The sequence below is a fragment of the Magnolia sinica genome, chromosome 18 (genome assembly GCF_029962835.1).
Source record: "Magnolia sinica isolate HGM2019 chromosome 18, MsV1, whole genome shotgun sequence".
Lineage (NCBI taxonomy): Eukaryota > Viridiplantae > Streptophyta > Magnoliopsida > Magnoliales > Magnoliaceae > Magnolia > Magnolia sinica.
The window spans coordinates 46,141,591-46,164,399 of NC_080590.1; the positions used below are offsets into that span (position 1 = coordinate 46,141,591).

At 37.6% G+C, this 22,809-nt stretch overlaps 2 long non-coding RNA genes across 2 annotated transcripts; one reads left to right on the forward strand and one right to left on the reverse strand.

The window, feature by feature from the left end:
• Window positions 1–8,812: 8,812 nt before the first annotated feature.
• On the reverse strand, window positions 8,813–17,135 carry LOC131233793 (uncharacterized). Its single transcript, XR_009165352.1, has 3 exons — window positions 16,932–17,135; window positions 16,346–16,399; window positions 8,813–9,081 (listed from the first exon to the last, which is right to left on the reverse strand). It is a non-coding gene; the product is annotated as an uncharacterized LOC131233793 (long non-coding RNA).
• Window positions 11,763–12,838, forward strand: LOC131233794 (uncharacterized). Its single transcript, XR_009165353.1, has 3 exons — window positions 11,763–11,936; window positions 12,039–12,223; window positions 12,752–12,838. It is a non-coding gene; the product is annotated as an uncharacterized LOC131233794 (long non-coding RNA).
• Window positions 17,136–22,809: the final 5,674 nt, after the last annotated feature.

The following is a 22,809-nucleotide window of genomic DNA, read 5'->3' on the forward strand; positions in this document are numbered from 1 at the left end:
CTGTTGCGGTCACTGAGTTGGGCTTGGTCTTCACCTCAAAAATCAAGTCGATCTGATGTTCTGGGTCGATTTGGTTGAGTTCGGAGTGAAGAGTGTGAGAACGGTTGGCAATTTCACCCTCTGATCAGGATGGTTGGCCCAGGCATATCCTAGTGCTTGTGGACCTGATCGAGTTTCCGTGACCGTTGAATTGAGTGTGGTCCGCCACGGCTGATCTGAAGAGCCGGTCGGTACGAAAACTCAACTTGACCTAGATCCATGGTCAGTGAGCTTAAGTCCGACCTTTCGTGGTTATAGGCCCACCAGAAGTGCTTCGTTGGATCGAGAAAGGCGTACTTTGGTTATAACCTAAGTATACCTTGACCCTGGGGTTATTTCCATCATTTTAAGGTCTATATATAGTCCTTAAACCCTAGCTCTCATTTCCATACGAATTTTCTCTAACCCTAGCTTGGAAAGAGAGTGGAAAAGAGAGAGGAAGTGAGAGAGATTGGTTGGTGAATCACCTTGATTCTTCCTTGTTCTTCTTCACCTTTGAACCTTCACTTTGAATCGTTCCTCTGACGATTCTGAGTTCTTTTGGGGTAAGTTAACCTAACCCTAACCTGTGTTAGAGCTTAGACTAGACTTGGTGTTGTTGTATCTCATTTCTATCCTTATTTTCGGGTATTCTTGCGCCGTTGACGAAGACAACTCGTCTAAATCAGGTTCGGCGGTTCTTTCTTTGCTTAAGGTGCGGACTTTAAGTGTATAGGTTATGGTTTTCAAGGCTTTCAATCCCGATTAGTGATTTATTCTTGTTATGGATGAGATTTCACATGTCAAATGTTATGTTTACATTGCTTTCTGATATGCATGTGATATATTGAGATTTGTGTATTTTAAGTGTATTTATAAAGTACCGTATACGTATAAAATACGCACTTATGTTTGCCATGATTTTTGGTCATGTATGTATGCTAGATGCATGTATGACAACTCCTTGGGAAAAGGAATTGTCTAAGTGCACGTATTTCAACATGCGTCATGTATGTTGTTCCATGAATGCTAAGTGTTTGTAGAAATGCATGAATGATCTACGTGTAATTGATTACACTAAATGCGGGCGTTGAGAAGTGATTCTCAATACTTCTATGGATGCGCATGATTTCCCTTATGCATTTACATTCCAAGTTATTTAAATTCAAGCATTCCTATGCTTACATTTATGTTAAGTTGATATTCTTCAGATGTGTATGCACCATGATTTGAGTGGTTGTTCCATTACTGTTTTACATTCCATATGAATATCTGTCGTAGTGTAGGATGTTTGGGACTATGCCTTAGTCCAAGAAATCGGTAATTGACCCTATGGTCGTGGTTGAGATTGCTTTCGCCACGTGAGACGCATTAGACGAACCCGAGTCGTATTAGAGTTGGCGGCTGTGGTTTGGCCACGCGGAGTGTTTGCGCACTCTATGTCGTTCAATTCAACGTGCGCTCGTGCTAGTCGAGTTCGTCAACTAACCCGATTGTCCAGTGTATGTTAACCATGTATGGACGCCACTGCTTGAATCTAGGGTACCGAACTTACCAGTGAAATCCTAATAACCATGGTACCTGATCCGCTAAGACTCATGAGCCGGACATGGTGGTATGGGACACCGTGGTCGAGCGTCGGCCTACGCTGGGGTGACGAGCCTCCCCGTAGTGACCGGTGAGCAACTAAACTCGTGAGCCGATTATGGTGGTATGGGACACTATATTCGTGCTGTTGTCGGCCTACATTGATTGGTGACGAGCCCTTTGTAGTGACCTCGAGCATACCCGGATACCGCAAGGAGGTGACGAGCCGATCTGTGGTAGTAAGGGCATGAAAGGCGTGCATTGATTGGTGCGAGCCCTTTGCTACGACCTCAACTATATGATCGTATGCAATGTCTAGGATTGACGACCCTAGTATGGATCACTGTTTGGATGGTGATATGAGGAAGGTATCTTAGCTTCCCAATCTGGCGTATGAATTGGACTAATAACAACTTGGTAATCATAACCATGCACCGCATTTGCATGTGCTTTGTAGATGTGGCGCACTTTGAGGCGATGTCATGCGTAACGTAAGATGAAGACGCCGAGGGTGTACGTGTGAGGGCACGCATCATATTGCATTCATACCGCATTAACAAGAGTACTTAGGATTTATTTAATTGTCTGCTTTATCATTATTGTTTGATTGAACTGATAGCATGTTAACCGATGCCTTATTGTTCCCGAGTTGATCACTCACTCCCACGTTTGGGTGGTGTTACACACCCACCGGACTCTGTCTTAGGCCCCGATGTTGCAGATGTGGATGCGACGTCGAGGCAGAGCGGGAGCTGGATGACGAGAGGCTGCCTTCTCCTATATGCGGTTTTGAGACGGGTTCTAGCGAGCCTCGATCCTATTGCGCGGGATCTATGGGATGACTATTTTGGGAACTGAAATAATGTAACTTGTACTTATAATTTTGATAAATAACACTTTTACACGATCTGGTTGTATATGTAATTCGAGGGACTTACACTTGTACACATATTTTACTATAAGTCTTCCGCTTGCTTTATTCACTTACCCCTGAATCATATCTGCGTTTTGGCTTAATCTATCCCATGTTTATGTGCTAATACGTCAACATACATCATTCATTAATTATGTTGCATAAGTGATGTTTTGGAACTCGGGAGCCGAGTTATGCTCGACCCCCGAATTTCAGGGCTTAGTACCTGTCTATGTACCTAGACCTTATCTCTCCTTAGGATAGAGAAATACATTCTACATGTAGCATACTTACATAATTATGACCCATATGCATCATTTATATGAATTGATTGTATTGTATGGTGGTCATTGAGGGATGAAGTTTCTTCCCTTGTGCACATTGAGTACCTGAAGCTTGTGCATGATCTATATGCATGACTCTTGCATTGGCATCGTATTTCATGATGATACCACCCTTGCTTCATCAAGGCCTTGCCTCCACGGGGACATTCGTGGATAGCCGTATGTGTGGACACTGGAAACATTACTTGAGCATACCGGGTGCATAGGATGACCATGGGTAAAATTTTTAAAATTTTCATGGTACCAAGGATCTGCCCCAATGCCGTGACCTAGTGGAAACTATGAGCGCACGAGGGCCTTATACCGTTAGGCCGTGACTCCCACTATCATGTAGTTGGTTGGGTAGGGATGTGGCCTTATCCGCCTGTGAGGGAGGGCATTGCTAGGCTGAGTCTGACCAGCTCGTAAATGGGTCCACCACTATCAAGCCTTATTGGTGATTGGCTGTCCACAGGTGGGTAGTGAGATTTCTTAAGCTCGTTTAATTGTGCGGGGTCTGTAGAGCGGCAGTCATTCAGTAGTGTAATGGACCTCGATAATTTCCTTATGATTGGAAATGTATTTGACATATGGTTTGGATATGAACACTGGTATTACTTTCATCGCATTCGGATCGGCTGCATAAGCCCCTTCATGCATTGCCTTGGTACGGCATCCAGTACTCATTGTATCATATTCATGATGAGCCTTGGTAAGGCTTGTGACATTGTCATTGAGCATGTTTCTCTCCTTGTACCTCCTGCTATTCTTCTATGCACCGTTGTCACATACTTTCACCACCCTCTAGGCTTCTATAAGCTTATGCACAATTGATGCGTGCAGGTGATCCTAGGCAGGTGTCGGCAGAGCATGGATTAGAGCTGAGCCTGAGGACCCAGTGTTATAGACTTTCTTTTCCTTCTTCTATTATCTTATGTATGTTCTTTTGGACCTTATGGATATTTGTAAAAGTTCAAATTCATAGTGAATTTTATGATGTGTGCCTTTGTTATTCTCAGATATACTTGCTGTAATCTTGGGTATGCTCGTATTAGAAATTATTACACTATTATGGAAATCCTCCTTGTATAATCTCAGGATCGGAACCTGTCTCAGGAGCCGAGAATGGGGTACTACAGAGGCTGTTGCGGCCAGAACCAGCCATTGGGTTCCTTTTAAGTCTGGTTACCGAGTCTGGGCGTGACATCAAGTGACTCCAACACCTTTCGCGAACTACCTAGTGCAAGAATGCAATAATATGCATGATTATCTTAGTGATTATTAATCACAGTTCACGCAGTAGATTGGTGAAGCCGGGATAACATTATTATATCACGAGTCTCTACCCAGATCACGAGGTCGATGTGGCCATAGTGGATCCTCACCTATGTCCCTCGATCCATTTTAGGGTCATCACTCAAGGGCGACTATAAATAATGTAAGGGTTGTCACTTAAACACAATAAGTGGTGAACCCATGACATTAATTCTATTAATAATATGATAGGCTCATGACCTTCACTAGTGCTCAATGGTCACTACGGGGAGGCTTATCACCTAATTTTATACTAATATGGTGGGCTTATCACCCTTTTTTTTTTTACCAATATGACAGGCACATTGCCCTAGATAGGCCGATAAATCAGATAAGATGTTCCATACCACCATGTTCAGTTCATGAGCCTTTGTAGGATCGTAACGTATTAACAATTATGAATAAACTTAAGTCAATGGTAACAGTAATATCCCAAATTCCTTTAAATGTTATATGATACCTAAATATTGCATATTTATCCTCTCAATTGTATTGGTTTCAGATGCATTTATGTGATAAATTGATCTAATTATATACGTTTTCTACATGTAAGGTAATTCAGAAGACAAAGTTGAATATGTGCCTTAAAAAAAGATTTATAGCTCAAAAGAATGATCATGTGAAGACTTGGAAATTTAGAGATCAATATTGAAGAATTTACATGCCGAAGATCTAAGAAAACTAGGTATAAAGAATGAAGAAAAGTTTGGAAAATCACAGTCTATTAACAAAAATAATAGACTGTTCGGTCCCATCTGAGGTTGGTTTGGTCTGATCGAAAGTGCATAGAATTGTCCAACAAAAAAAAATCATGATTTTCAGAGTTAATTCGGCTCGACACTTAGGTTCGAGCAAAATGTATTTGGCGCCACCGAAAGAGGGTTCGGTCTAACCTCAAGGAGAGAAAGACTTTAGAAGAAATTTGAGGAAATTTGTCTCCAACTAAGAAGCCAATTAGTGCGACTGATGGCTATAGTCTGTATGACCGAAGCATAACGAAGTGCAAAAATATGAAGTCGATGCAAAGTCAGTGCAGGATTTTTCTATTTAAAAAGATCTTTTAGGCCATTCAAAGTATAAATTAAGACTTGGGAGAGAGACCAAGAGGTGACATAGCTTCTAAGGAGCCATTTTCCTTTTTCAATCTCTCAGTTCTAGTTTGTCTTTTATGTTTTTCTTTTCTTTTTGTTTTAGGATGTTAGCCATGCTAGGCTAATCTCTTAGCTAAGGCTAAGGGATGAAGGTTGTAGTTAATTACAATATTTATTTAATTTATGCTTGAATGATGATAGTGGGTTAAAATTGATTTGGATTTTACTTAAAAGACTATGGTTACAATGAATGTTTTGATTTAACAATTGTTCAGCCTGAATTAGAGAATGAATCAATTTATATAATTGATTGATCTATTGTTGCCTAAAAGTGCTTTAGACGCTCTTAATTCCCTACGATTGATGTCTGAATGCTTTATGAGAGAATTGTTTAACTGAATTCATATTTTATTAGTATTGATGATTTTTTAATAAAATTATCTTTTAATTGGATAGGATATGTAACACCCCGAACTTTTCAATACTCAAGTATTGAAAGTTCTTGAGTGTTACCATAAAATTTAACTTATTGTGTATAAGTGTAAGATATTAATCTAGCTATCTTAACCATAAATCTATTCTCCAACACGAATATGACCATTGGGAATAATCTACATTCATAAATCAAGTCATCTGACCATTGATTTTAAGATAGGATCATCATATAATCAAGTATTCTCACTTGTCCATCGTAACCAACCGCTTAGTCAAATATGCACTGCCAGATAGAGACATCTGACCGTCCATTTTGATTTTTGGACTACCCGATCGTAGTAAACTAGCTACTGGATTTCTACATCTGCTCTTACATATATCAAGTTGAGATTATGATTTGTTCATCTTGTTCATCACCTATGAATATGCTTAACCCACCATCAGAACTACAATCTGAGAAACTTACATATGTGAACAAGACAGTCGAAACTAACAATACACGTTCTACCCCCTAATCACTCCAGAAACCTACTTTGCATTCTTTAGTTTACAAAATTGGCTGTACACCCACCTAAATATATGGTTAGAGTACTAACCATCATGTATTTCTATTTTTAACATGTCATTTGATTGTCCGTCAGAGTTAGATCTACCAAACGGACCATCTAAACAATAGAACGAACTGTCTAGTACGAATATCGTAAGGCACACACCAACGCTACCAGTTAGTTTCTCTTTTAAATGCATAAAAATGATGTCTTAGGCCTCTAAACAATGTGGACCATTGGGAACACATCCTGATCATCCTTGGGAGATTAGGGCCCAAACTGGACCAATAGAAAGAGGATGTAAGATAAGGTATACCTGCCAAATTTCAGGACATTTGTATGATAGACTCCAATGTAACCGACATCAAAAGTAAGTTGAAAAAAAGATGGCAAATTTGTAAATAACAAGTGCCAAGTGCATGACAACTTATGTAAAATGGTTTCGGCGAACACCACCCCACACATCAGTGGATCGTGTGGCCCACCTGGAGATTAGATCAGACTTAAACTTGGGGTGATGGGCCACCACGACATGCGAAAGGCGGTGAAAGGCACGAATCTCCTAAAAATATCAGAAGTGGACCCCACCGAAACAACAAGCGAACAGGATTGGAATGTCCCCGCTGTAACAACGCCCGATGAAATCATGGTTTGCGATTCTTCCTTCTTCTTACACTCTCTTACGCAACTCATTACCACATCCCAACCATCCAAACTCCTCCAGGGAGGATTCCTATCCAACTCTGTAGATCCAAAAAGATCAGGGAAGCCGCACGCATCGGATCACCATATTTGCGGACGCAGTTGCGACAGTGTGTGGAACATTACCATTCCAAGAAACCCACTGAAAATGAGAGACCTGGACCTTTGATCTTGTGGCCCAACAAATATCAGGAAAGCAATCTAGAGCACCCAGTTAAGCTGGTTTGAAAGATGGCTGGTCGTGATGAAAGTTACCATTAACACAAATCATCTTCTTCGACAGGAAGATGACAGCCAAAGAAGGTCATCGGACCTCACTTATCCATTCTTATTTGATCATAACAATGCCAAGAAGTCTGAAAGAAGGATTCTAAGAAGGAAAGAGAGAAAGAAGAACATCACGATTCGAAATGGTCAGCCGAATGTAGATGTGTGCAGCTTTCGAACCGTGTAGTAATGCCACACGCTGTTGTAGTTAGAGTTGGAAACTCCCCTCCCATGCGAAGGCCTTTTCCAAAAACTATATAAGAGCACCTCCTTATAGGCTTTCCAGCATAATAAATGAGAGAGAGAGAGAGAGAGAAACGAAGGAAAGGAAGGAGATTAGGCATTGGAGGACAATGATAGTCTTAACAGAAGTTAGGGCCTGTTCGAGCGAGTCCAACCAGCCACCGAGCAACTAAGGTGAAGGAGAGAGAAGTCAGTGCATAACAACTCATCGAGTTTCCACCTGAATATAGTTCAGGTCCGACTTTCTTCTAATTTTCTTTTCTTTCCCTCTCCTTTCTTTTTCCAATTCATTTCAGAATTCCACCTAATCGAACCGAGTTGACTCGGTGGAAGAATGGACCTAAACATGATAAGCTTGAACTTATCAACGTAGGCAATACATAACTCGTCTACGTTATAACTTGAATCAAGTTTCCTAAAGTTTACTAAACCTAGTTAAATCTAACATTTACCTCAACAAATTCGAACCAGGTCGATTAGGATAGAATTTGATCTTAAAGTATGTCTCTGAGCAGTTAACTTTAGTAGGGCTTACATTAATTTGAGTTGATATGATTTATCTTATTTTTATATACTTTCATATTACTGTGATTTTCCATGTAATTGAGTGATTTACCATTATTAATTATTTATCCTTTCGAGAATTATGGTTAAGGTATGATTTTAATTATGAGTGATTTTTATGAATTTATGTGAGGTGATGGATACAAGCATTTCCTTTTACCAATTTTGAGAGCGACATGTGCTTCCACTCTATACTAAGTTGGCCTTTTACTCCTCTCCCATTATTCTTATTGAGTTAGCTTATTTGCTACTCTTCTGTTTTATTGAGATAGCTTAATGCTACTTTTTTCCTTTATTAGGTTAGCCTTGTGCTACCTTCCTTTATGGCTTGGGCATGTACCTTGAAATTTCAAAACTCGTATGGTTTAATTTATTTCCCCTTTGATGCAAGTGATGTGTTAGAGGTCTCACATCTAGTGATTCATATATTTTATCGTGAACGAAATGTGCTCTGGATAGTGACTCTCTTGGTTGACGCGTAATTCTATAAATTTTGGATAGTGGTGCACAAATCGATCACTACTAAAAAACAGGGCTAAGGCTATGGATAAAAATCGTAGCCAGAAACCTATGACTACGGTTTTGGTTGGTAACTTGACCGTGGCTGTAAGTGCCGTAACAATAGGTTTTGAACTTATGGCTATGGATTTAATCCGTAGCTATAGGGTGTAATAGCTACAGATATAATCTGTAGCAATTATATCTGTAGCGAAAACTTCAAACAACTACGGATATTATTTATAGCTAAAAGTTCGTAGCAATATGCAAAATTGAAAAGGCTACACTTATCAGATTAATAGCTACGGTCAATATCCATAGCTATTTTGTACATTAAAAAATTATATATAATTATTTGTTCATTCAATTCCCACCTGTACAATCATTCATTCATTCAATTACAATAAATTACAATCCTTCATTCAATCAATTACAATTACAATCCTTAATCAATTACAATCCAATTCATTCAATCAATTACAATTACAATAATACTGAAAATATAAATCTTTGGCTTCATTAGAGAAATGTGCTCGACTTCATCCTGAAATTTCAACAGCTTCGTATATTCCATCATCCTACAAACAGTCATGTTATTCATAAATTAGAATGCCCATTAGGGAAAAGAAAGACAAAGTGAAAGAAGTGCATCATGTATAATCACTTTTTTTTTCCTTATTGAATTAAAAAAAAAAACTCAAAGAGGAATGGAATTGACACAAAAGAAATGGTCTCACCATACGATTATAGGTTTTGGTTTAGGTTTAGGTTGTAGGTTTAGGTTAAGGTTTAGGTTAAAGTTAGGCTATAGGTTATAAGTTAAGGAATGAAATTGACACAAAAGAAATGGTCTCACCATATGATTATTGGTTTAGGTTTAAGTTAAGGTTTAGGTTTAGGTTATAGGTTTAGGTTTAGGTTATAGGTTATAGCTTTTGGGAACTTGATTATAGGTTAAGGTTTAGGTTTAGAAAATCGGGCTCGGGTTCGGGATCGGGTTTAGGTTTGGGTTTTCAAGTTTATGTTTAGGTTAAGGAGTTGAGATTAGGATTAGGTGTAGGTTTGGGTTTAAGGATTTGAGAATACATTTAGGTTTTAAGTTTAGGTTTAGGTTAAAGGTTTAGAGAAAGGTTATAGGTTTATGTTAGGTTTAGGTTATAGGTTATAGGTTATAGCTTTAGGGAATTGAGAATGGGTTATGGTTTAGGTTTAAGAAATCAGGTTCAAGTTCAAGATTGGGTTGAAGTTTGGGTTTTCAAGTTTAGGTTTAAGTTTAAGTTAGGGAGTTGAGATTATGATTAGGTGTAGGTTTAGCTTTAGGGAATTGAGTTTAGGATATAGGTTTAGGGAAATGTTAGGTTTATGTTATAGGTTTTGGGATTTGAGAATAGTTTTAGGTTATAAGTAGAGGTTTAGGTTAGGTTATAGGTTAAGGTTTAGGGATTTGAGTTTAGGTTATAGAATTAGATTAAGGTTTATGTTTAAGTTATAGGTTTTAGGATTTGAGAATGGGTTTGGGTTTAGGTTATAGGTTTTGGTTTTGGTTTAGGTTATAGGTTTTGGTTTAGGTTATAGGTTATAGGTTTAGGTTATACGTTTTTGGATTTGAGAATGGGTACGAGTTTAGGTTATGGGTTTTGGTTTTGGTTTATGTTATAGGCTTTGGTTTAGGTTATAGGTTCATGTTAAGGTTTAGATTTAGGTTATAGGTTTTGGGATTTGAGAATGAGTTCGAGTTTAGGTTATAGGTTTTGGTTTTGGTTTAGGTAATAGGTTTTGGTTTAGGTTATAGGTTATAGGTTTAGGTTAAGGTTTAGGTTTAGGTTTAGGTTATAGGTTTCAGGATTGGAGAATGGGTTCGGATTTAGGTTATAGGTTTTGGTTTTGGTTTAGGTTATAGATTTTAGTTTAGGTTATAGGTTTAGGTTAAGGTTTAGGTTTAGGTTATAGGTTTTGGGATTTGAGAATGGGTTCGGGTTTAGGTTATAGGTTTTGGATTTGGTTTAGGTTATAGGTTTTGGGATTTGAGAATGGGTTTGGATTTAGGTTATAGGTTTTGGGATTTGAGAATGGGTTATGGTTTAGGTTTAGGAAATCGGGTTCAGGTTCGGGATTGGGTTTAAGTTTGGGTTTTCAAGTTTAGGTTTAGGTTTAGGTTAGGGAGTTGAGATTAGGATTAGGTGTAGGTTTAGGTTTAGGGAATTGAGTTTAGGCTATAGGTTTAGGGAAAGGTTAGGTTTAGGTTATAGGTTTTGGAATTTGGAAATAGTTTTAGGTTATAAGTATAGGTTTAAGTTAGGTTATAGGTTAAGGTTTAGGGACTTGAGTTTAGGTTATAGATTAGGTTAAGGTTTAGGTTTAGGTTATAGGTTTTGGGATTTGAGAATGGGATTGGGTTTAGGTTATAGGTTTTGGATTTGGTTTAGGTTATAGGTTATAGGTTATAGGTTTTTAGATTTGAGAATGGGTTCAGGTTTAGGTTATAGGTTTTGGTTTAGGTTATAGGTTTTGATTTAGGTTATAGGTTATAGGTTTATGTTAAGGTTTATGTTTAGGTTATAGGTTTTGGGATTTGAGAATGAGTTCGGGTTTAGGTTATAGGTTTTGGTTTAGGTTATAGGTTATAGGTTTAGGTTAAGGTTTAGGTTTAGGTTTAGGTTATAGGTTTTGAGATTTGAGAATGAGTTTGGGTTTAGGTTATAGGTTTTGGTTTTGGTTTAGGTTATAGGTTTTGGTTTAGGTTATAGGTTATAGGTTTAGGTTAAGGTTTAGGTTTAGGTTATAGGTTTTGGGATTTGAGAATGGGTTCGGGTTTAAGTTATAGGTTTTGGTTTTGGTTTAGGTTTAATTTATAGGTTTTTGGATTTGAGAATGGGTTATGGTTTTGGTTTAGGAAATCGGGTCTAAGTTCGGGATTGGGTTTAAGTTTGGGTTTTCAAGTTTAGGTTTAGGTTTAGGTTAGGGAGTTGAAATTAGGACTATGTGTAGGTTTAGGTTTAGGGAATTGAGTTTAGGCTATAGGTTTAGGGAAATGTTAGGTTTATGTTATAGGTTTTGGGATTTGGGAATAGTTTTAGGTTATAAGTATAGGTTTAGTTTAGGTTATAGGTTAAGGTTTAGGGACTTGAGTTTAGGTTATAGATTAGGTTAAGGTTAAGGTTTAGGGACTTGAGTTTAGGTTATAGATTAGGTTAAGGTTTAGGTTTAGGTTATAGGTTTTGGGATTTGAGAATGGGATTGGGTTTAGGTTATAGGTTTTGGATTTGGTTTAGGTTATAGGTTATAGGTTTTTGGATTTGAGAATGGGTTCAGGTTTAGGTTATAGGTTTTGGTTTAGGTTATAGGTTTTGATATAGGTTATAGGTTATAGGTTTATGTTAAGGTTTAGGTTTAGGTTATAGGTTTTGGGATTTGAGAATGAGTTCGGGTTTAGGTTATAGGTTTTGGTTTAGGTTATAGGTTATAGGTTAAGGTTAAGGTTTAGGTTTAGGTTTAGGTTATAAGTTTTGAGATTTGAGAATGAGTTTGGGTTTAGGTTATAGGTTTTGGTTTAGGTTATAGGTTTTGGTTTAGGTTATAGGTTATAGGTTTAGGTTAAGGTTTAGGTTTAGGTTATAGGTTTTGGGATTTGAGAATGGGTTCGGGTTTAGGTTATAGGTTTTGGTTTTGGTTTAGGTTTAGGTTATAGGTTTTTGGATTTGAGAATGGATTATGGTTTAGGTTTAGGAAATCGGGTCTAGGTTCGGGATTGAGTTTAAGTTTGAGTTTTCAAGTTTAGGTTTAGGTTTAGGTTTAGGTTAGGGAATTGAAATTAGGATTAGGTGTAGGTTTAGGTTTAGGAAATTGAATTTAGGCTATAGGTTTAGGGAAAGGTTAGGTTTAGGTTATAGGTTTTGAGATTTGGGAATAGTTTTAGGTTATAAGTATAGGTTTAGGTTAGGTTATAGGTTTAGGTTTAGGGATTTGAGTTTAGGTTATAGGATTAGGTTAAGGTTTAGGTTTAGATTATAGGTTTTGGGATTTGAGAATGGGATCGAATTTAGGTTATAGGTCTTGGTTTTGGTTTAGGTTATAGGTTTTGGTTTAGGTTATAGGTTATAGGTTTTTGGATATGAGATTGGGTTCAGGTTTAGGTTATAGGTTTTGGTTTAGGTTATAGGTTTTGATTTAGGTTATAGGTTATAGGTTTATGTTAAGGTTTAGGTTTAGGTTATAGGTTTTGGGATTTGAGAATGAGTTCGGGTTTAGGTTATAGGTTTTGGTTTAGGTTATAGGTTATAGGTTTAGGTTAAGGTTTAGGTTTAGGTTTAGGTTATAGGTTTTGAGATTTGAGAATGAGTTTGGGTTTAGGTTATAAGTTTTGGTTTTGGTTTAGGTTATAGGTTTTGGTTTAGGTTATATGTTATAGGTTTAGGTTAAGGTTTAGGTTTAGGTTATAGGTTTTGAGATTTGAGAATGGGTTCGGGTTTAGTTTATAGGTTTTAGTTTTGGTTTAGGTTTAGGTTATAGGTTTTTGGATTTGAGAATGGGTTATGGTTTAGGTTTAGGAAATCAGGTCTAGGTTCGGGATTGGGTTTAAGTTTGGGTTTTCAAGTTTAGGTTTAGGTTTAGGTTTAGGTTAGGGAGTTGAAATTAGGATTAGGTGTAGGTTTAGGTTTAGGAAATTGAGTTTAGGCTATAGGTTTAGGGAAAGGTTAGGTTTAGGTTATAAGTTTTGGGATTTGGGAATAGTTTTAGGTTATAAGTATAGGTTTAGGTTAGGTTATAGGTTAAGGTTTAGGGATTTGAGTTTAGGTTATAGGATTAGGTTAAGGTTTAGGTTTAGATTATAGGTTTTGGGATTTGAGAATGGGATCGAATTTAGGTTATAGGTTTTGGTTTTGGTTTAGGTTATAGGTTTTGGTTTAGGTTATAGGTTATAGGTTTTTGGATTTGAGATTGGGTTCGGGTTTAGGTTACAGGTTTTGGTTCAGGTTATAGGTTTTGATTTAGGTTATAGGTTATAGGTTTATGTTAAGGTTTAGGTTTAGGTTATAGGTTTTGGGATTTGAGAATGAGTTCGTGTTTAGGTTATAGGTTTTGGTTTTGGTTTAGGTTATAGGTTTTGGTTTAGGTTATAGGTTATAGGTTTAGGTTATAGGTTTTGGGATTTGAGAATGGGTTCGGGTTTAGGTTATAGGTTTTGGTTTTGGTTTAGGTTATAGGTTTTGGTTTAGCTTATAGGTTTAGGTTAAGGTTTAGGTTTAGGTTATAGGTTTTGGGATTTGAGAATGGGTTCAGGTTTAGGTTATAGGTTTTGGTTTTGGTTTAGATTATATGTTTTGGGATTTGAGAATGGGTTCGGGTTTACGTTATAGGTTTTGGTTTTGGTTTAGGTTTAGGTTATAGGTTTTTGGATTTGAGAATGGGTTATGGTTTAGGTTTTGAAAATCGGGTCTAGGTTCGGGATTGGGTTTAAGTTTGGGTTTTCAAGTTTAGGTTTAGGTTTTAGGTTAGGGATTTGAGATTAGGATTAGGTGTAGTTTTAGGTTTAGGGAATTGAGTTTAGGCTATAGGTTTAGGGAAAGGTTAGGTTTAGGTTAAAGGTTTCGGGATTTGGGAATAGTTTTAGGCTATAAGTATAGGTTTAGGTTAGGTGAAAGGTTAAGGTTTAGGGATTCGAGTTTAGGTTATAGGATTAGGTTAAGGTTTAGGTTTAGGTTATAGGTTTTGGGATTTGAGAATGGGATCAGATTTAGGTTATAGGTTTCGGTTTTGGTTTAGGTTATAGGTTATAGGTTTAGGTTATAGGTTTTTGGATTTGGGAATGGGTTCGGGTTTAGGTTATAGGTTTTGGTTTAGGTTATAGGTTTTGATTTAGGTTATAGGTTATAAGTTTATGTTAAGGTTATAGGTTTATGTTAAGGTTTAGGTTGAGGTTATAGGCTTTGGGATTTGAGAATGAGTTCGGGTTTAGGTTATAGGTTATAGGTTTAGGTTAAGGTTTAGGTTTAGGCTTAGGTTATAGGTTTTGGGATTTGAGAATGGGTTCGGGTTTAGGTTATAGGTTTTGGTTTTGGTTTTGGTTATAGGTTTTGGTTTAGGTTTTGGTTATAGGTTTAGGTTAAGGTTTAGGTTTAAGTTATATGTTTTGGGGTTTGTGAATGGGTTCAGGTTTTGGTTATAGGTTTTCGTTTTGGTTTAGGTTATAGGTTTTGGGATTTGAGAATGGATTCGGGTTTAGGTTATAGGTTTTGGTTTTGGTTTAGGTTTAGGTTATAGGTTTTTAGATTTGAGAATGGGTTATGGTTTAGGTTTAGGAAATCAGGTTCAGGTTCGGGATTGGGTTTAAGTTTAGGTTTTCAAGTTTAGGTTTAGGTTTAGGTTAGGGAGTTGAGATTAGGATTAGGTGTAGGTTTAGGTTTAGGAAATTGAGTTTAGGCTATAGGTTTAGGGAAAGGTTAGGTTTAGGTTATAGGTTTTAATATTTGGAAATAGTTTTAGGTTATAAGTATAGGTTTAGGTTAGGTTATAGGTTAAGGTTTAGGGATTTGAGTTTAGATTATAGGATTAGGTTAAGGTTTAGGTTTAGGTTATAGGTTTTGGGACTTGAGAATGGGTTCGGGTTTAGGTTATAGGTTTTGGTTTTGGTTTAGGTTATAGGTTATAGGTTATAGGTTTAGGTTATAGGTTTTTGGATTTGAGAATGGGTTCAGGTTTAGGTTATAGGTTTTGGTTTAGGTTATAGGTTTTGATTTAGGTTATAGGTTATAGTTTTATGTTAAGGTTTAGGTTTAGGTTATAGGTTTTGGGATTTGAGAATGAGTTCGGGTTTAGGTTATAGGTTTTGGTTTTGGTTATAGGTTTTGTTTTAGGTTATAGGTTATAGGTTTAGGTGAAGGTTTAGGTTTAGGTTTAGGTTATAGGTTTTGGGATTTGAGAATGGGTTCGGGTTTAGGTTATAGGTTTTGGTTTTGGTTTAGGTTATAGGTTTTGGTTTAGGTTATAGGTTTTGGTTTAGGTTATAGGTTTAGGTTAAGGTTTAGGTTTAGGTTATAGGTTTTGGGATTTCAGAATAGGTTCGGGTTTATGTTATAGGTTTTGGTTTTGGTTTAGGTTATAGGTTTTGGTTTAGGTTATAGGTTTTGATTTAGGTTATAGGTTTTAGGATTTGAGAATGGGTTTGGGTTTAAGTTATAGGTTTTGGTTTAGGTTTAGGTTATAGGTTTAGGTTTAGGATATAGGTTTTGAGATTTGAGAATGGGTTCGGGTTTATGTTAAGGGTGTGGTCCCTGCAAATTCAGATATAAACATGGCTTGTCCAAATGGCCAGGCCCCTCCAATGCCGTCCATAGAAAATGGACAGCTTCATCATGGTCATAACAGCGGTTCCCACCTTCCAGGGACCCTCGCTCATTCGGATAGCTCCGACGCACATCCGGGTCTGCTCCATTAATTTTGAGCAAATACATAAACATGGCCTGTCCAAATGGCCAAGCCCCTCCAATGCCGTCCATAGAAAATGGATAACTTCATCATAGTCATAACAACGGTTCCCACCTTCCAGGGACCCCCGCTCATCCGAATAGCTCCAACGCACATCCGGGTCTACTCCATTAATTTTGAGCAAATACATAAACATGGCCTATCCAAATGGCCAGGCCCCTCCAATGCCGTCAATTGGAAATGGACAGCTTTATCATGGTCATAACAATGGTTCCGACCTTCTAGGGACCCCCGCTCATCCGGATTGCTTCGACGCACATCCGGGTCTGCTTCATCAATTTCGAGCAAATACATAAATATGGTATGTCCAAATGGCTAGGCCAGTCCAATCATGTGCATTCTTGACAAGAGACGTACCAGATGCTTGAATCTGAAATATGCAGGTCCAATCCTCCCACGTGCAACATCCACCTGAAAGAATGCACATAACCGTCATGCTTAAGTAATCAACTACCCACTCAATGAAAAGAGTACAAATACCTTTTCATGATTCCAAGAAGGGAACTTGAGGGTTTTCCTTACCTTCCATTGTATGCTTCCAAGGTTTTCCTTATAGACAAACAAAACTGATAGCAAGAAAGAACCCATCAACAACAATTTATATTCAAGAGAGCCTTAAATCTCAAGAACTGAGGAAAATTTTCTAGTTTAAAAGATGGGTATGTCTAATCTTACTTCCTTTTTAAATGTAAAGGAGGCCGAATTTGAATAGTAATGTCACATGGGTAGTTGAAAGTGGCATTTTACTGTTGTTAATATCCACTAGCATTAAGGGAAGATGTTAATTTTCTCAATGGTTCTCTTAAACTCAATATATTTGGTCTAAAATTTCCTCTATGATGTGCTTTTGCAATAGTCTACCTAATAGAACCTTCACAAATTTCAAACAACAAAGGAGAGCAAAAGGAAAGTGATATGATAAAAGGATCGATGGTATACGTACCCTGCCTTCAGAGTAAGCATGAGCGGGCCTTTCTAATTTCCATCATGATCACCGGAAAGAATGCGATTGAAAGCCATTGTAGATTTTGAAAGAAGTGTATAAATAGGGTGGTCCAAATGCGGTGGTTTCAAATATGGTTGCGAGTATTCCCCTTGCAAAACAATTGTAACATCAAAACTTCAGTCCTTTCAAGAAAATCGATAGTCAAAACAAAAATATTTGGAGCACTAAGAGTACATTTGGAGCACTTATTAATGAACTGAAATTAACTCATTGGCATTCATATCAAATTTAAGTTAGCATAATCAAATGAAATAACCACAACGAATACTTCCTAGTTTCTAACACAAATCATAAAATCAATAAACAGTGTCAAAGGAATATTCATTCATATAAACAAAAGCATCATATAAATAGCCAGGAAGTCGTAAACTTAAAAGTAAAATATAAAAGATCACATCCACACATATATCAACAAAGAAATCAAATAAAAAGCCATATATCAATAGTTTCAAACCCAAGAAACTCATGACACAATCTAAGGCATGAAAATATCGTGCTTACAGACAATCCGTTCTGTATCGTGCTCTCCCACCTCTTCTAGAAGCCTCACTTTCAATTGTTGAGGCATGTCCTGCAGCATCAAGTTTCAATGTAGGTCATCCAACCATACAACCATGTGGGTCGACTCATGGGTAGAGTAAAAAAAAGAAGGCGCCGGTGACTTGAGGTGCCAATAGAATTGTTAGAGATTAGAATGGTAGCCTACTATTGTGATCACTGAGGCTAAAGACTGTGGAAGAATTAGTAAATGTGCTTTGCATTAGGATCCTAAACTTAAAATTCTGACAAGCAAAATTACCTTCTTGTGTTGCTTCCTGTACATAGCCGTCCAGGTAAGCTTGGAAGGCTTCAATCGGTTATGGAAGTAGCGCTTGCATTTTGAGTTGGAGAAGAAGAACACCTATGAGAAAGAAGAATAAAGGGAGTTCATGATTAAAACAAGAAAAACTCAGTTCCAAAGTCAGTCATTTAGGATGTTTACCTAGGAATCAGGTCGCACAAATTTGATACCTTTTCCTAGGTATATCTTAGCACCGTTGAAACGGCACAGTTCTATCCTGAAAAATTCAAAACATCAATGTTGGTATAATCTTATGTTACCATTGCAGGTGGAGCCAAAAGCATGAAAGAACCAACAAAAACTAGGGATTGCAATAAGACCCACTCAAAATTCCAGTTTACGACAAGCTGGGCAGAAATTTTTCTTAAAAAGAAGTCAGTTCTACATGCAGCTTTAATGCATGTCCTCTGGGCTCCAGTAGGCAAAGTAATCAGTAGATTCCAGTACGAAACTTCAGGCCTCCATTCCCCTTGATGCAGATCACTTTTCACTTATATCACTGGGCATTTTTCATCCTTTCTGTAATAAAAAGCTAAGAAAAAATAGGTAGGAGAAATGGGTTATTTGTGCTGGAGTTTGCTTCAGGCTTCTGCAATTCATAGTTTACAAGTACAATAACTGTTTCTCCAGGGAGCTGGTTAGGTGTTATCCGGGTAACATGTTAGCAGGTGTTTCCTACATCGTGGGGGTCCACCTTGATGTATGTATTGTATATCCACTCCATCCATCAGTTTTTCCAGCTCACTTTAGGACATGATCCCAAAAATGAAGTAGGTAGAAATCTTTAGTTGATCACACCACAGGAAACAGAGATCATTGAATGCCCACCATTAAAAACTTCCTAGAGCCCACCGTAACATTTATTTACCATCTAACTTGCTGATTAGGCCACACAGACCTGGATGAAGGGAAAACACAAATATCAACTTGATTTAAAACTTTTACGACCCCAAGAAGTTTTCAATGTTGGGATTCAATCCCTACTATGTGGTCCACTTGAGATTTGGATCTGCTTTTTGGGACCATGACGACCTAGAATGAGCTGGAAAAACAGATGGATGGCGTGGATAGGTTGGACATCATTCACACATGACATGTTGCTAATTACAAGGTAGTTGAATGAGAACTTCATCATCCAATTAGTTACATGCTGAAATAAAGTTTAGCTCACTCATGATCAAATATGGTTCATAATTTCACCATTTTTCATGAAGAAACATGAAATAAAATAGCATAAGGCTAAGTACAAGTTACAACCTTACAAGAATTCCTAATCGCTAGTTCACAGTAAGATCTCACTCAGTATTAGCAAGGGAACTGCTAAAGCAATTATTGTTGAGATGGGGATCTCCACAAATTTGAGAATTTTGTAAGAAACCCAAAAGCACAAATTTAGCTGAAACGAAAGCAATAGGACACTTTAACTGGGCACTTTATCAACCAATCACATGATCATATAATCTAAAGCTGCTTCATTAACTAGCAGTCCAGATTCAATAAGCAAAATCAGATGGTTAACAATAATATTCTGAACTATGCTCCTTGCACAATGCAACCCCACAAGCTTGGTAGTCTGGACTACAATACATGGATGCCACATGTATGGTGGATAAGGCAGGCACTAGAACCATCTAATTGCTCGGTGGTTCCAAAAATAAAATGGTCAATTGTCCTGATTTAGTGAGAAAAATCAGATTGTCATGATCACCTATCAATGTGAATTGTGAATTTCAAGGTATGCTACACTGACAATGGAGCCTGCCATTTTTGGGCATTTTAGATAACCGTAAATAATTCTAGCATGTAAATTGATAATGCACCACAACTTAAAACAGTGGGACAAGCCATGCAAATTCTTAGGGCAATAATAAACAATTCAATTGCAAATGAGTTTGGATCCCAGGATGTTACAATCCCATGGATCTTAAGACAATCCACTGACATCATCATCATTTCCTTTAAATCCCATCCAATCCACCCTAATCCCTTCAAAATTGCTTGGGACATGTTTGGTTCAAGGGATTAAAAGGGATTGGAAGGTTTAATCCTAGGATTGGCCGGGCATCCCAGACAGACAAGAAATAGCAATCCCGGGATATAGCAATCCCATAGATCTTGCACCAATCCACTGACGCAGCTATCATTACCTTGAAATTTGTGCAATCCACTATAATACCATCCAATTCCATCCAATCTGCCCGACCAAACAGGCCCTAATGGTGGGCGTTCAATCACCACAGTTTCCTATGGTGTGGTCCACCTGAGATTTGGCCCTAAAATGTGCTAGAAAAAAATGAATGGCCCACATACACATATTATGGTGGAGCCCACAAAGCATTTTTAGGGCCCATTTGGCCGGGTGGATTGAAAGGGATTGAATGGTATTAGGGTGGATGGCATGGATTTCTAGGTATTGATGGTGTTATAAGTGGATTGTCTTGAGATACATGGGATTGCTATATCCAGTTTGTTTGGCACGCTCGGCCAATATCGGGATTAAACCTTCCCATCCCTTCCAATCCCTCGAGCCAAACACGTCTTAGGGATTGGGATCAGATCACCGACTCTGTTTGGCACGCCCAGCCAATCCCAGGATTTAACTTCCAATCCCTTCCAATAACATCCAATCCCTTCCAATCTGACCGGCCAAACGGGCCCTTAGATTTCAGAAATAGAGAGAGGGGAATGTGGATTGAAGGATTGAAAGATTAAGCATAGGGATTGAAGGATTGAGCATCCAAACGCAACAGATTTGAGAAATAGATAAAGAGAGAGAAAGAGAAAAACTAACCGTACGTGCTCCTTCTTCTTCTCCTTCTTGCAGCGAAAGGGGTTTCTGAAAATAGAGAGAGGGGAATGCGGCTAAGAGATAGGGAGAGAGGGTGAGGGAGATCGGGAGATCGAGAGAGGGCAAGGGAAAGAGAGAGACTGAGTGCGAGAGAGAGATGGAGAGAGAGCTTGAGAGATGGTTTCGTCAGCGCGTGGGAGAAAATGGCAGATGGGAGGGTTTTGTTTTTGGAGGGGTTTGGGATTTTGGAGGGGCGCGTGATGGACGACTCCCTGGACGTTTTATGGTTTTAGGACCGTGGGGCCCACTGTGATGTATTTCATATATCCACTCCGTCCATTAATTTTAAATTATTATTTTAAGTGCCGATACAAAAAATGAGTTAGATCAAATCTGTAAGGAGACCACACAACATATTAACAGTAGAAATTTAATTTATAATATTTCTTATGATGTGGTCCACTTAGACATTTAATCCATGCACTAAAATTATATATCAAAATTTTTGAACGGCTTAGATTAAACACATATATTCCAATGGACCTCATGGATCCCCTTAAGCACCATTTATATTTAATATGTTTTAGGTGAGGAGGTCCACTTTAGCTACACAGCACTTAGGCTATAGCTACGGATTAAATTCGTAGCTATATTGCTACAGATTAAATCCATAGCTATATTGCTACGGATTTAATCCGTGGCTAAAAGCTTTCAACCTCCATAGCCGTTGCTCGATTTTTTGGTAGTGGATGTAAGTAGTTCGCAATGCGTGTTACATCAATTATGGGATTGGATATCATAAATAGTCACTCCACGAACAAATTATGTCACATAATTCATCTGATTCATGTGTTGTGCCGCCTAGAGGTGTTCACATAAATTCATTGTAGCATTGGATACGCCGACGAATCTCCATAGTTATGGGATGCGTGGCGAGACAGGTTTTCTATAAATTATATTCCACATTGTGATGATCACTTCGTATGATGCGCCACACATACTTTGCTAGGCATACATTCATATAAATTGGTTGCGTATACCGATACCACTCGTAGTGGAGGAGTACGAGATGTATCGGAACCCTTACATTACTCTTATAAATCTCTTGAATTATTGTTAATGTTAAAAGATAACCATCACTATGAGTAGGGCATTGACCCTCTCAAACCGTACAGATGATGCAAGTGATGTGTAGATTGAAGACACGGATGATAATCCCTCTACAAAAAATTATTTTGAATAAATAAAGAGATAACTTTATGTTTAGTTTTATTTATTTCCGCTGCAAACTTTGATAATGTAATAAGCTCCCATTGAGAGGCATTTGATAATTTGTTGAATTCTTTTAATCTAATGAAATAATAAATACAGTTGATTTTACTCTTGTGAATGGTTTACCTTCGTGAATGTAACTGGATATGATATGAAAGAAAATCAAAGTAAGATTTTGAAGCATCCAAAACTTTACATTATTAACACCCGAAATTCTCGGGCATGAGTATGTACTCAAGTCATGAAAATTCTGGATGTTCCAGGATATGACTTTGATTCCAATTGAGTTATAAGTTGAATAAATGAATTCAATAATGTGATTGGTATGAATGGATTCTTGGATCCTTAGTCTTTTATTTTTATTTTTAAAAACCATTTTTACCTCTTTGGATTAAAAACCCAGACAATAGTTATCTTTAGATTAGTTCTAGGTTGTGTTTCCTATTCCTTGATGATTTGACCTTGGTCTCACGAATTATTACTACATCACAGCCCTACACTTGGGGTTATCAACCTTTGGGTTCGATCATTATCAAATACCATACATAAGAATGATCATGTCGTTCATTGGACTAATCCGATTGATAATGAGGAACACCGGACAAACCGACATTAGGTGTGAAGTATCCTGTGTAGCTCAACTATTGTCAGTTGTCTATGTTCAACCTTGGTCAACCGTATAAGTCCAGGATGGCTAACCCAAGGTGGGCCATCCACTTAACATTTTGAAGGGTTCAATCCACACAACTACAAATCAGATTATTAAATACATAAACATAATTCACGAAACAACTTAATAACATAATAGGGTGCATTAACTAAACATGTGTATGGATTAGTGTAATTCAATGTATGTCAATATAATCCAACGTATATCAACACTACTTGTCAATTTGCGTATAAGATTTGTAAGA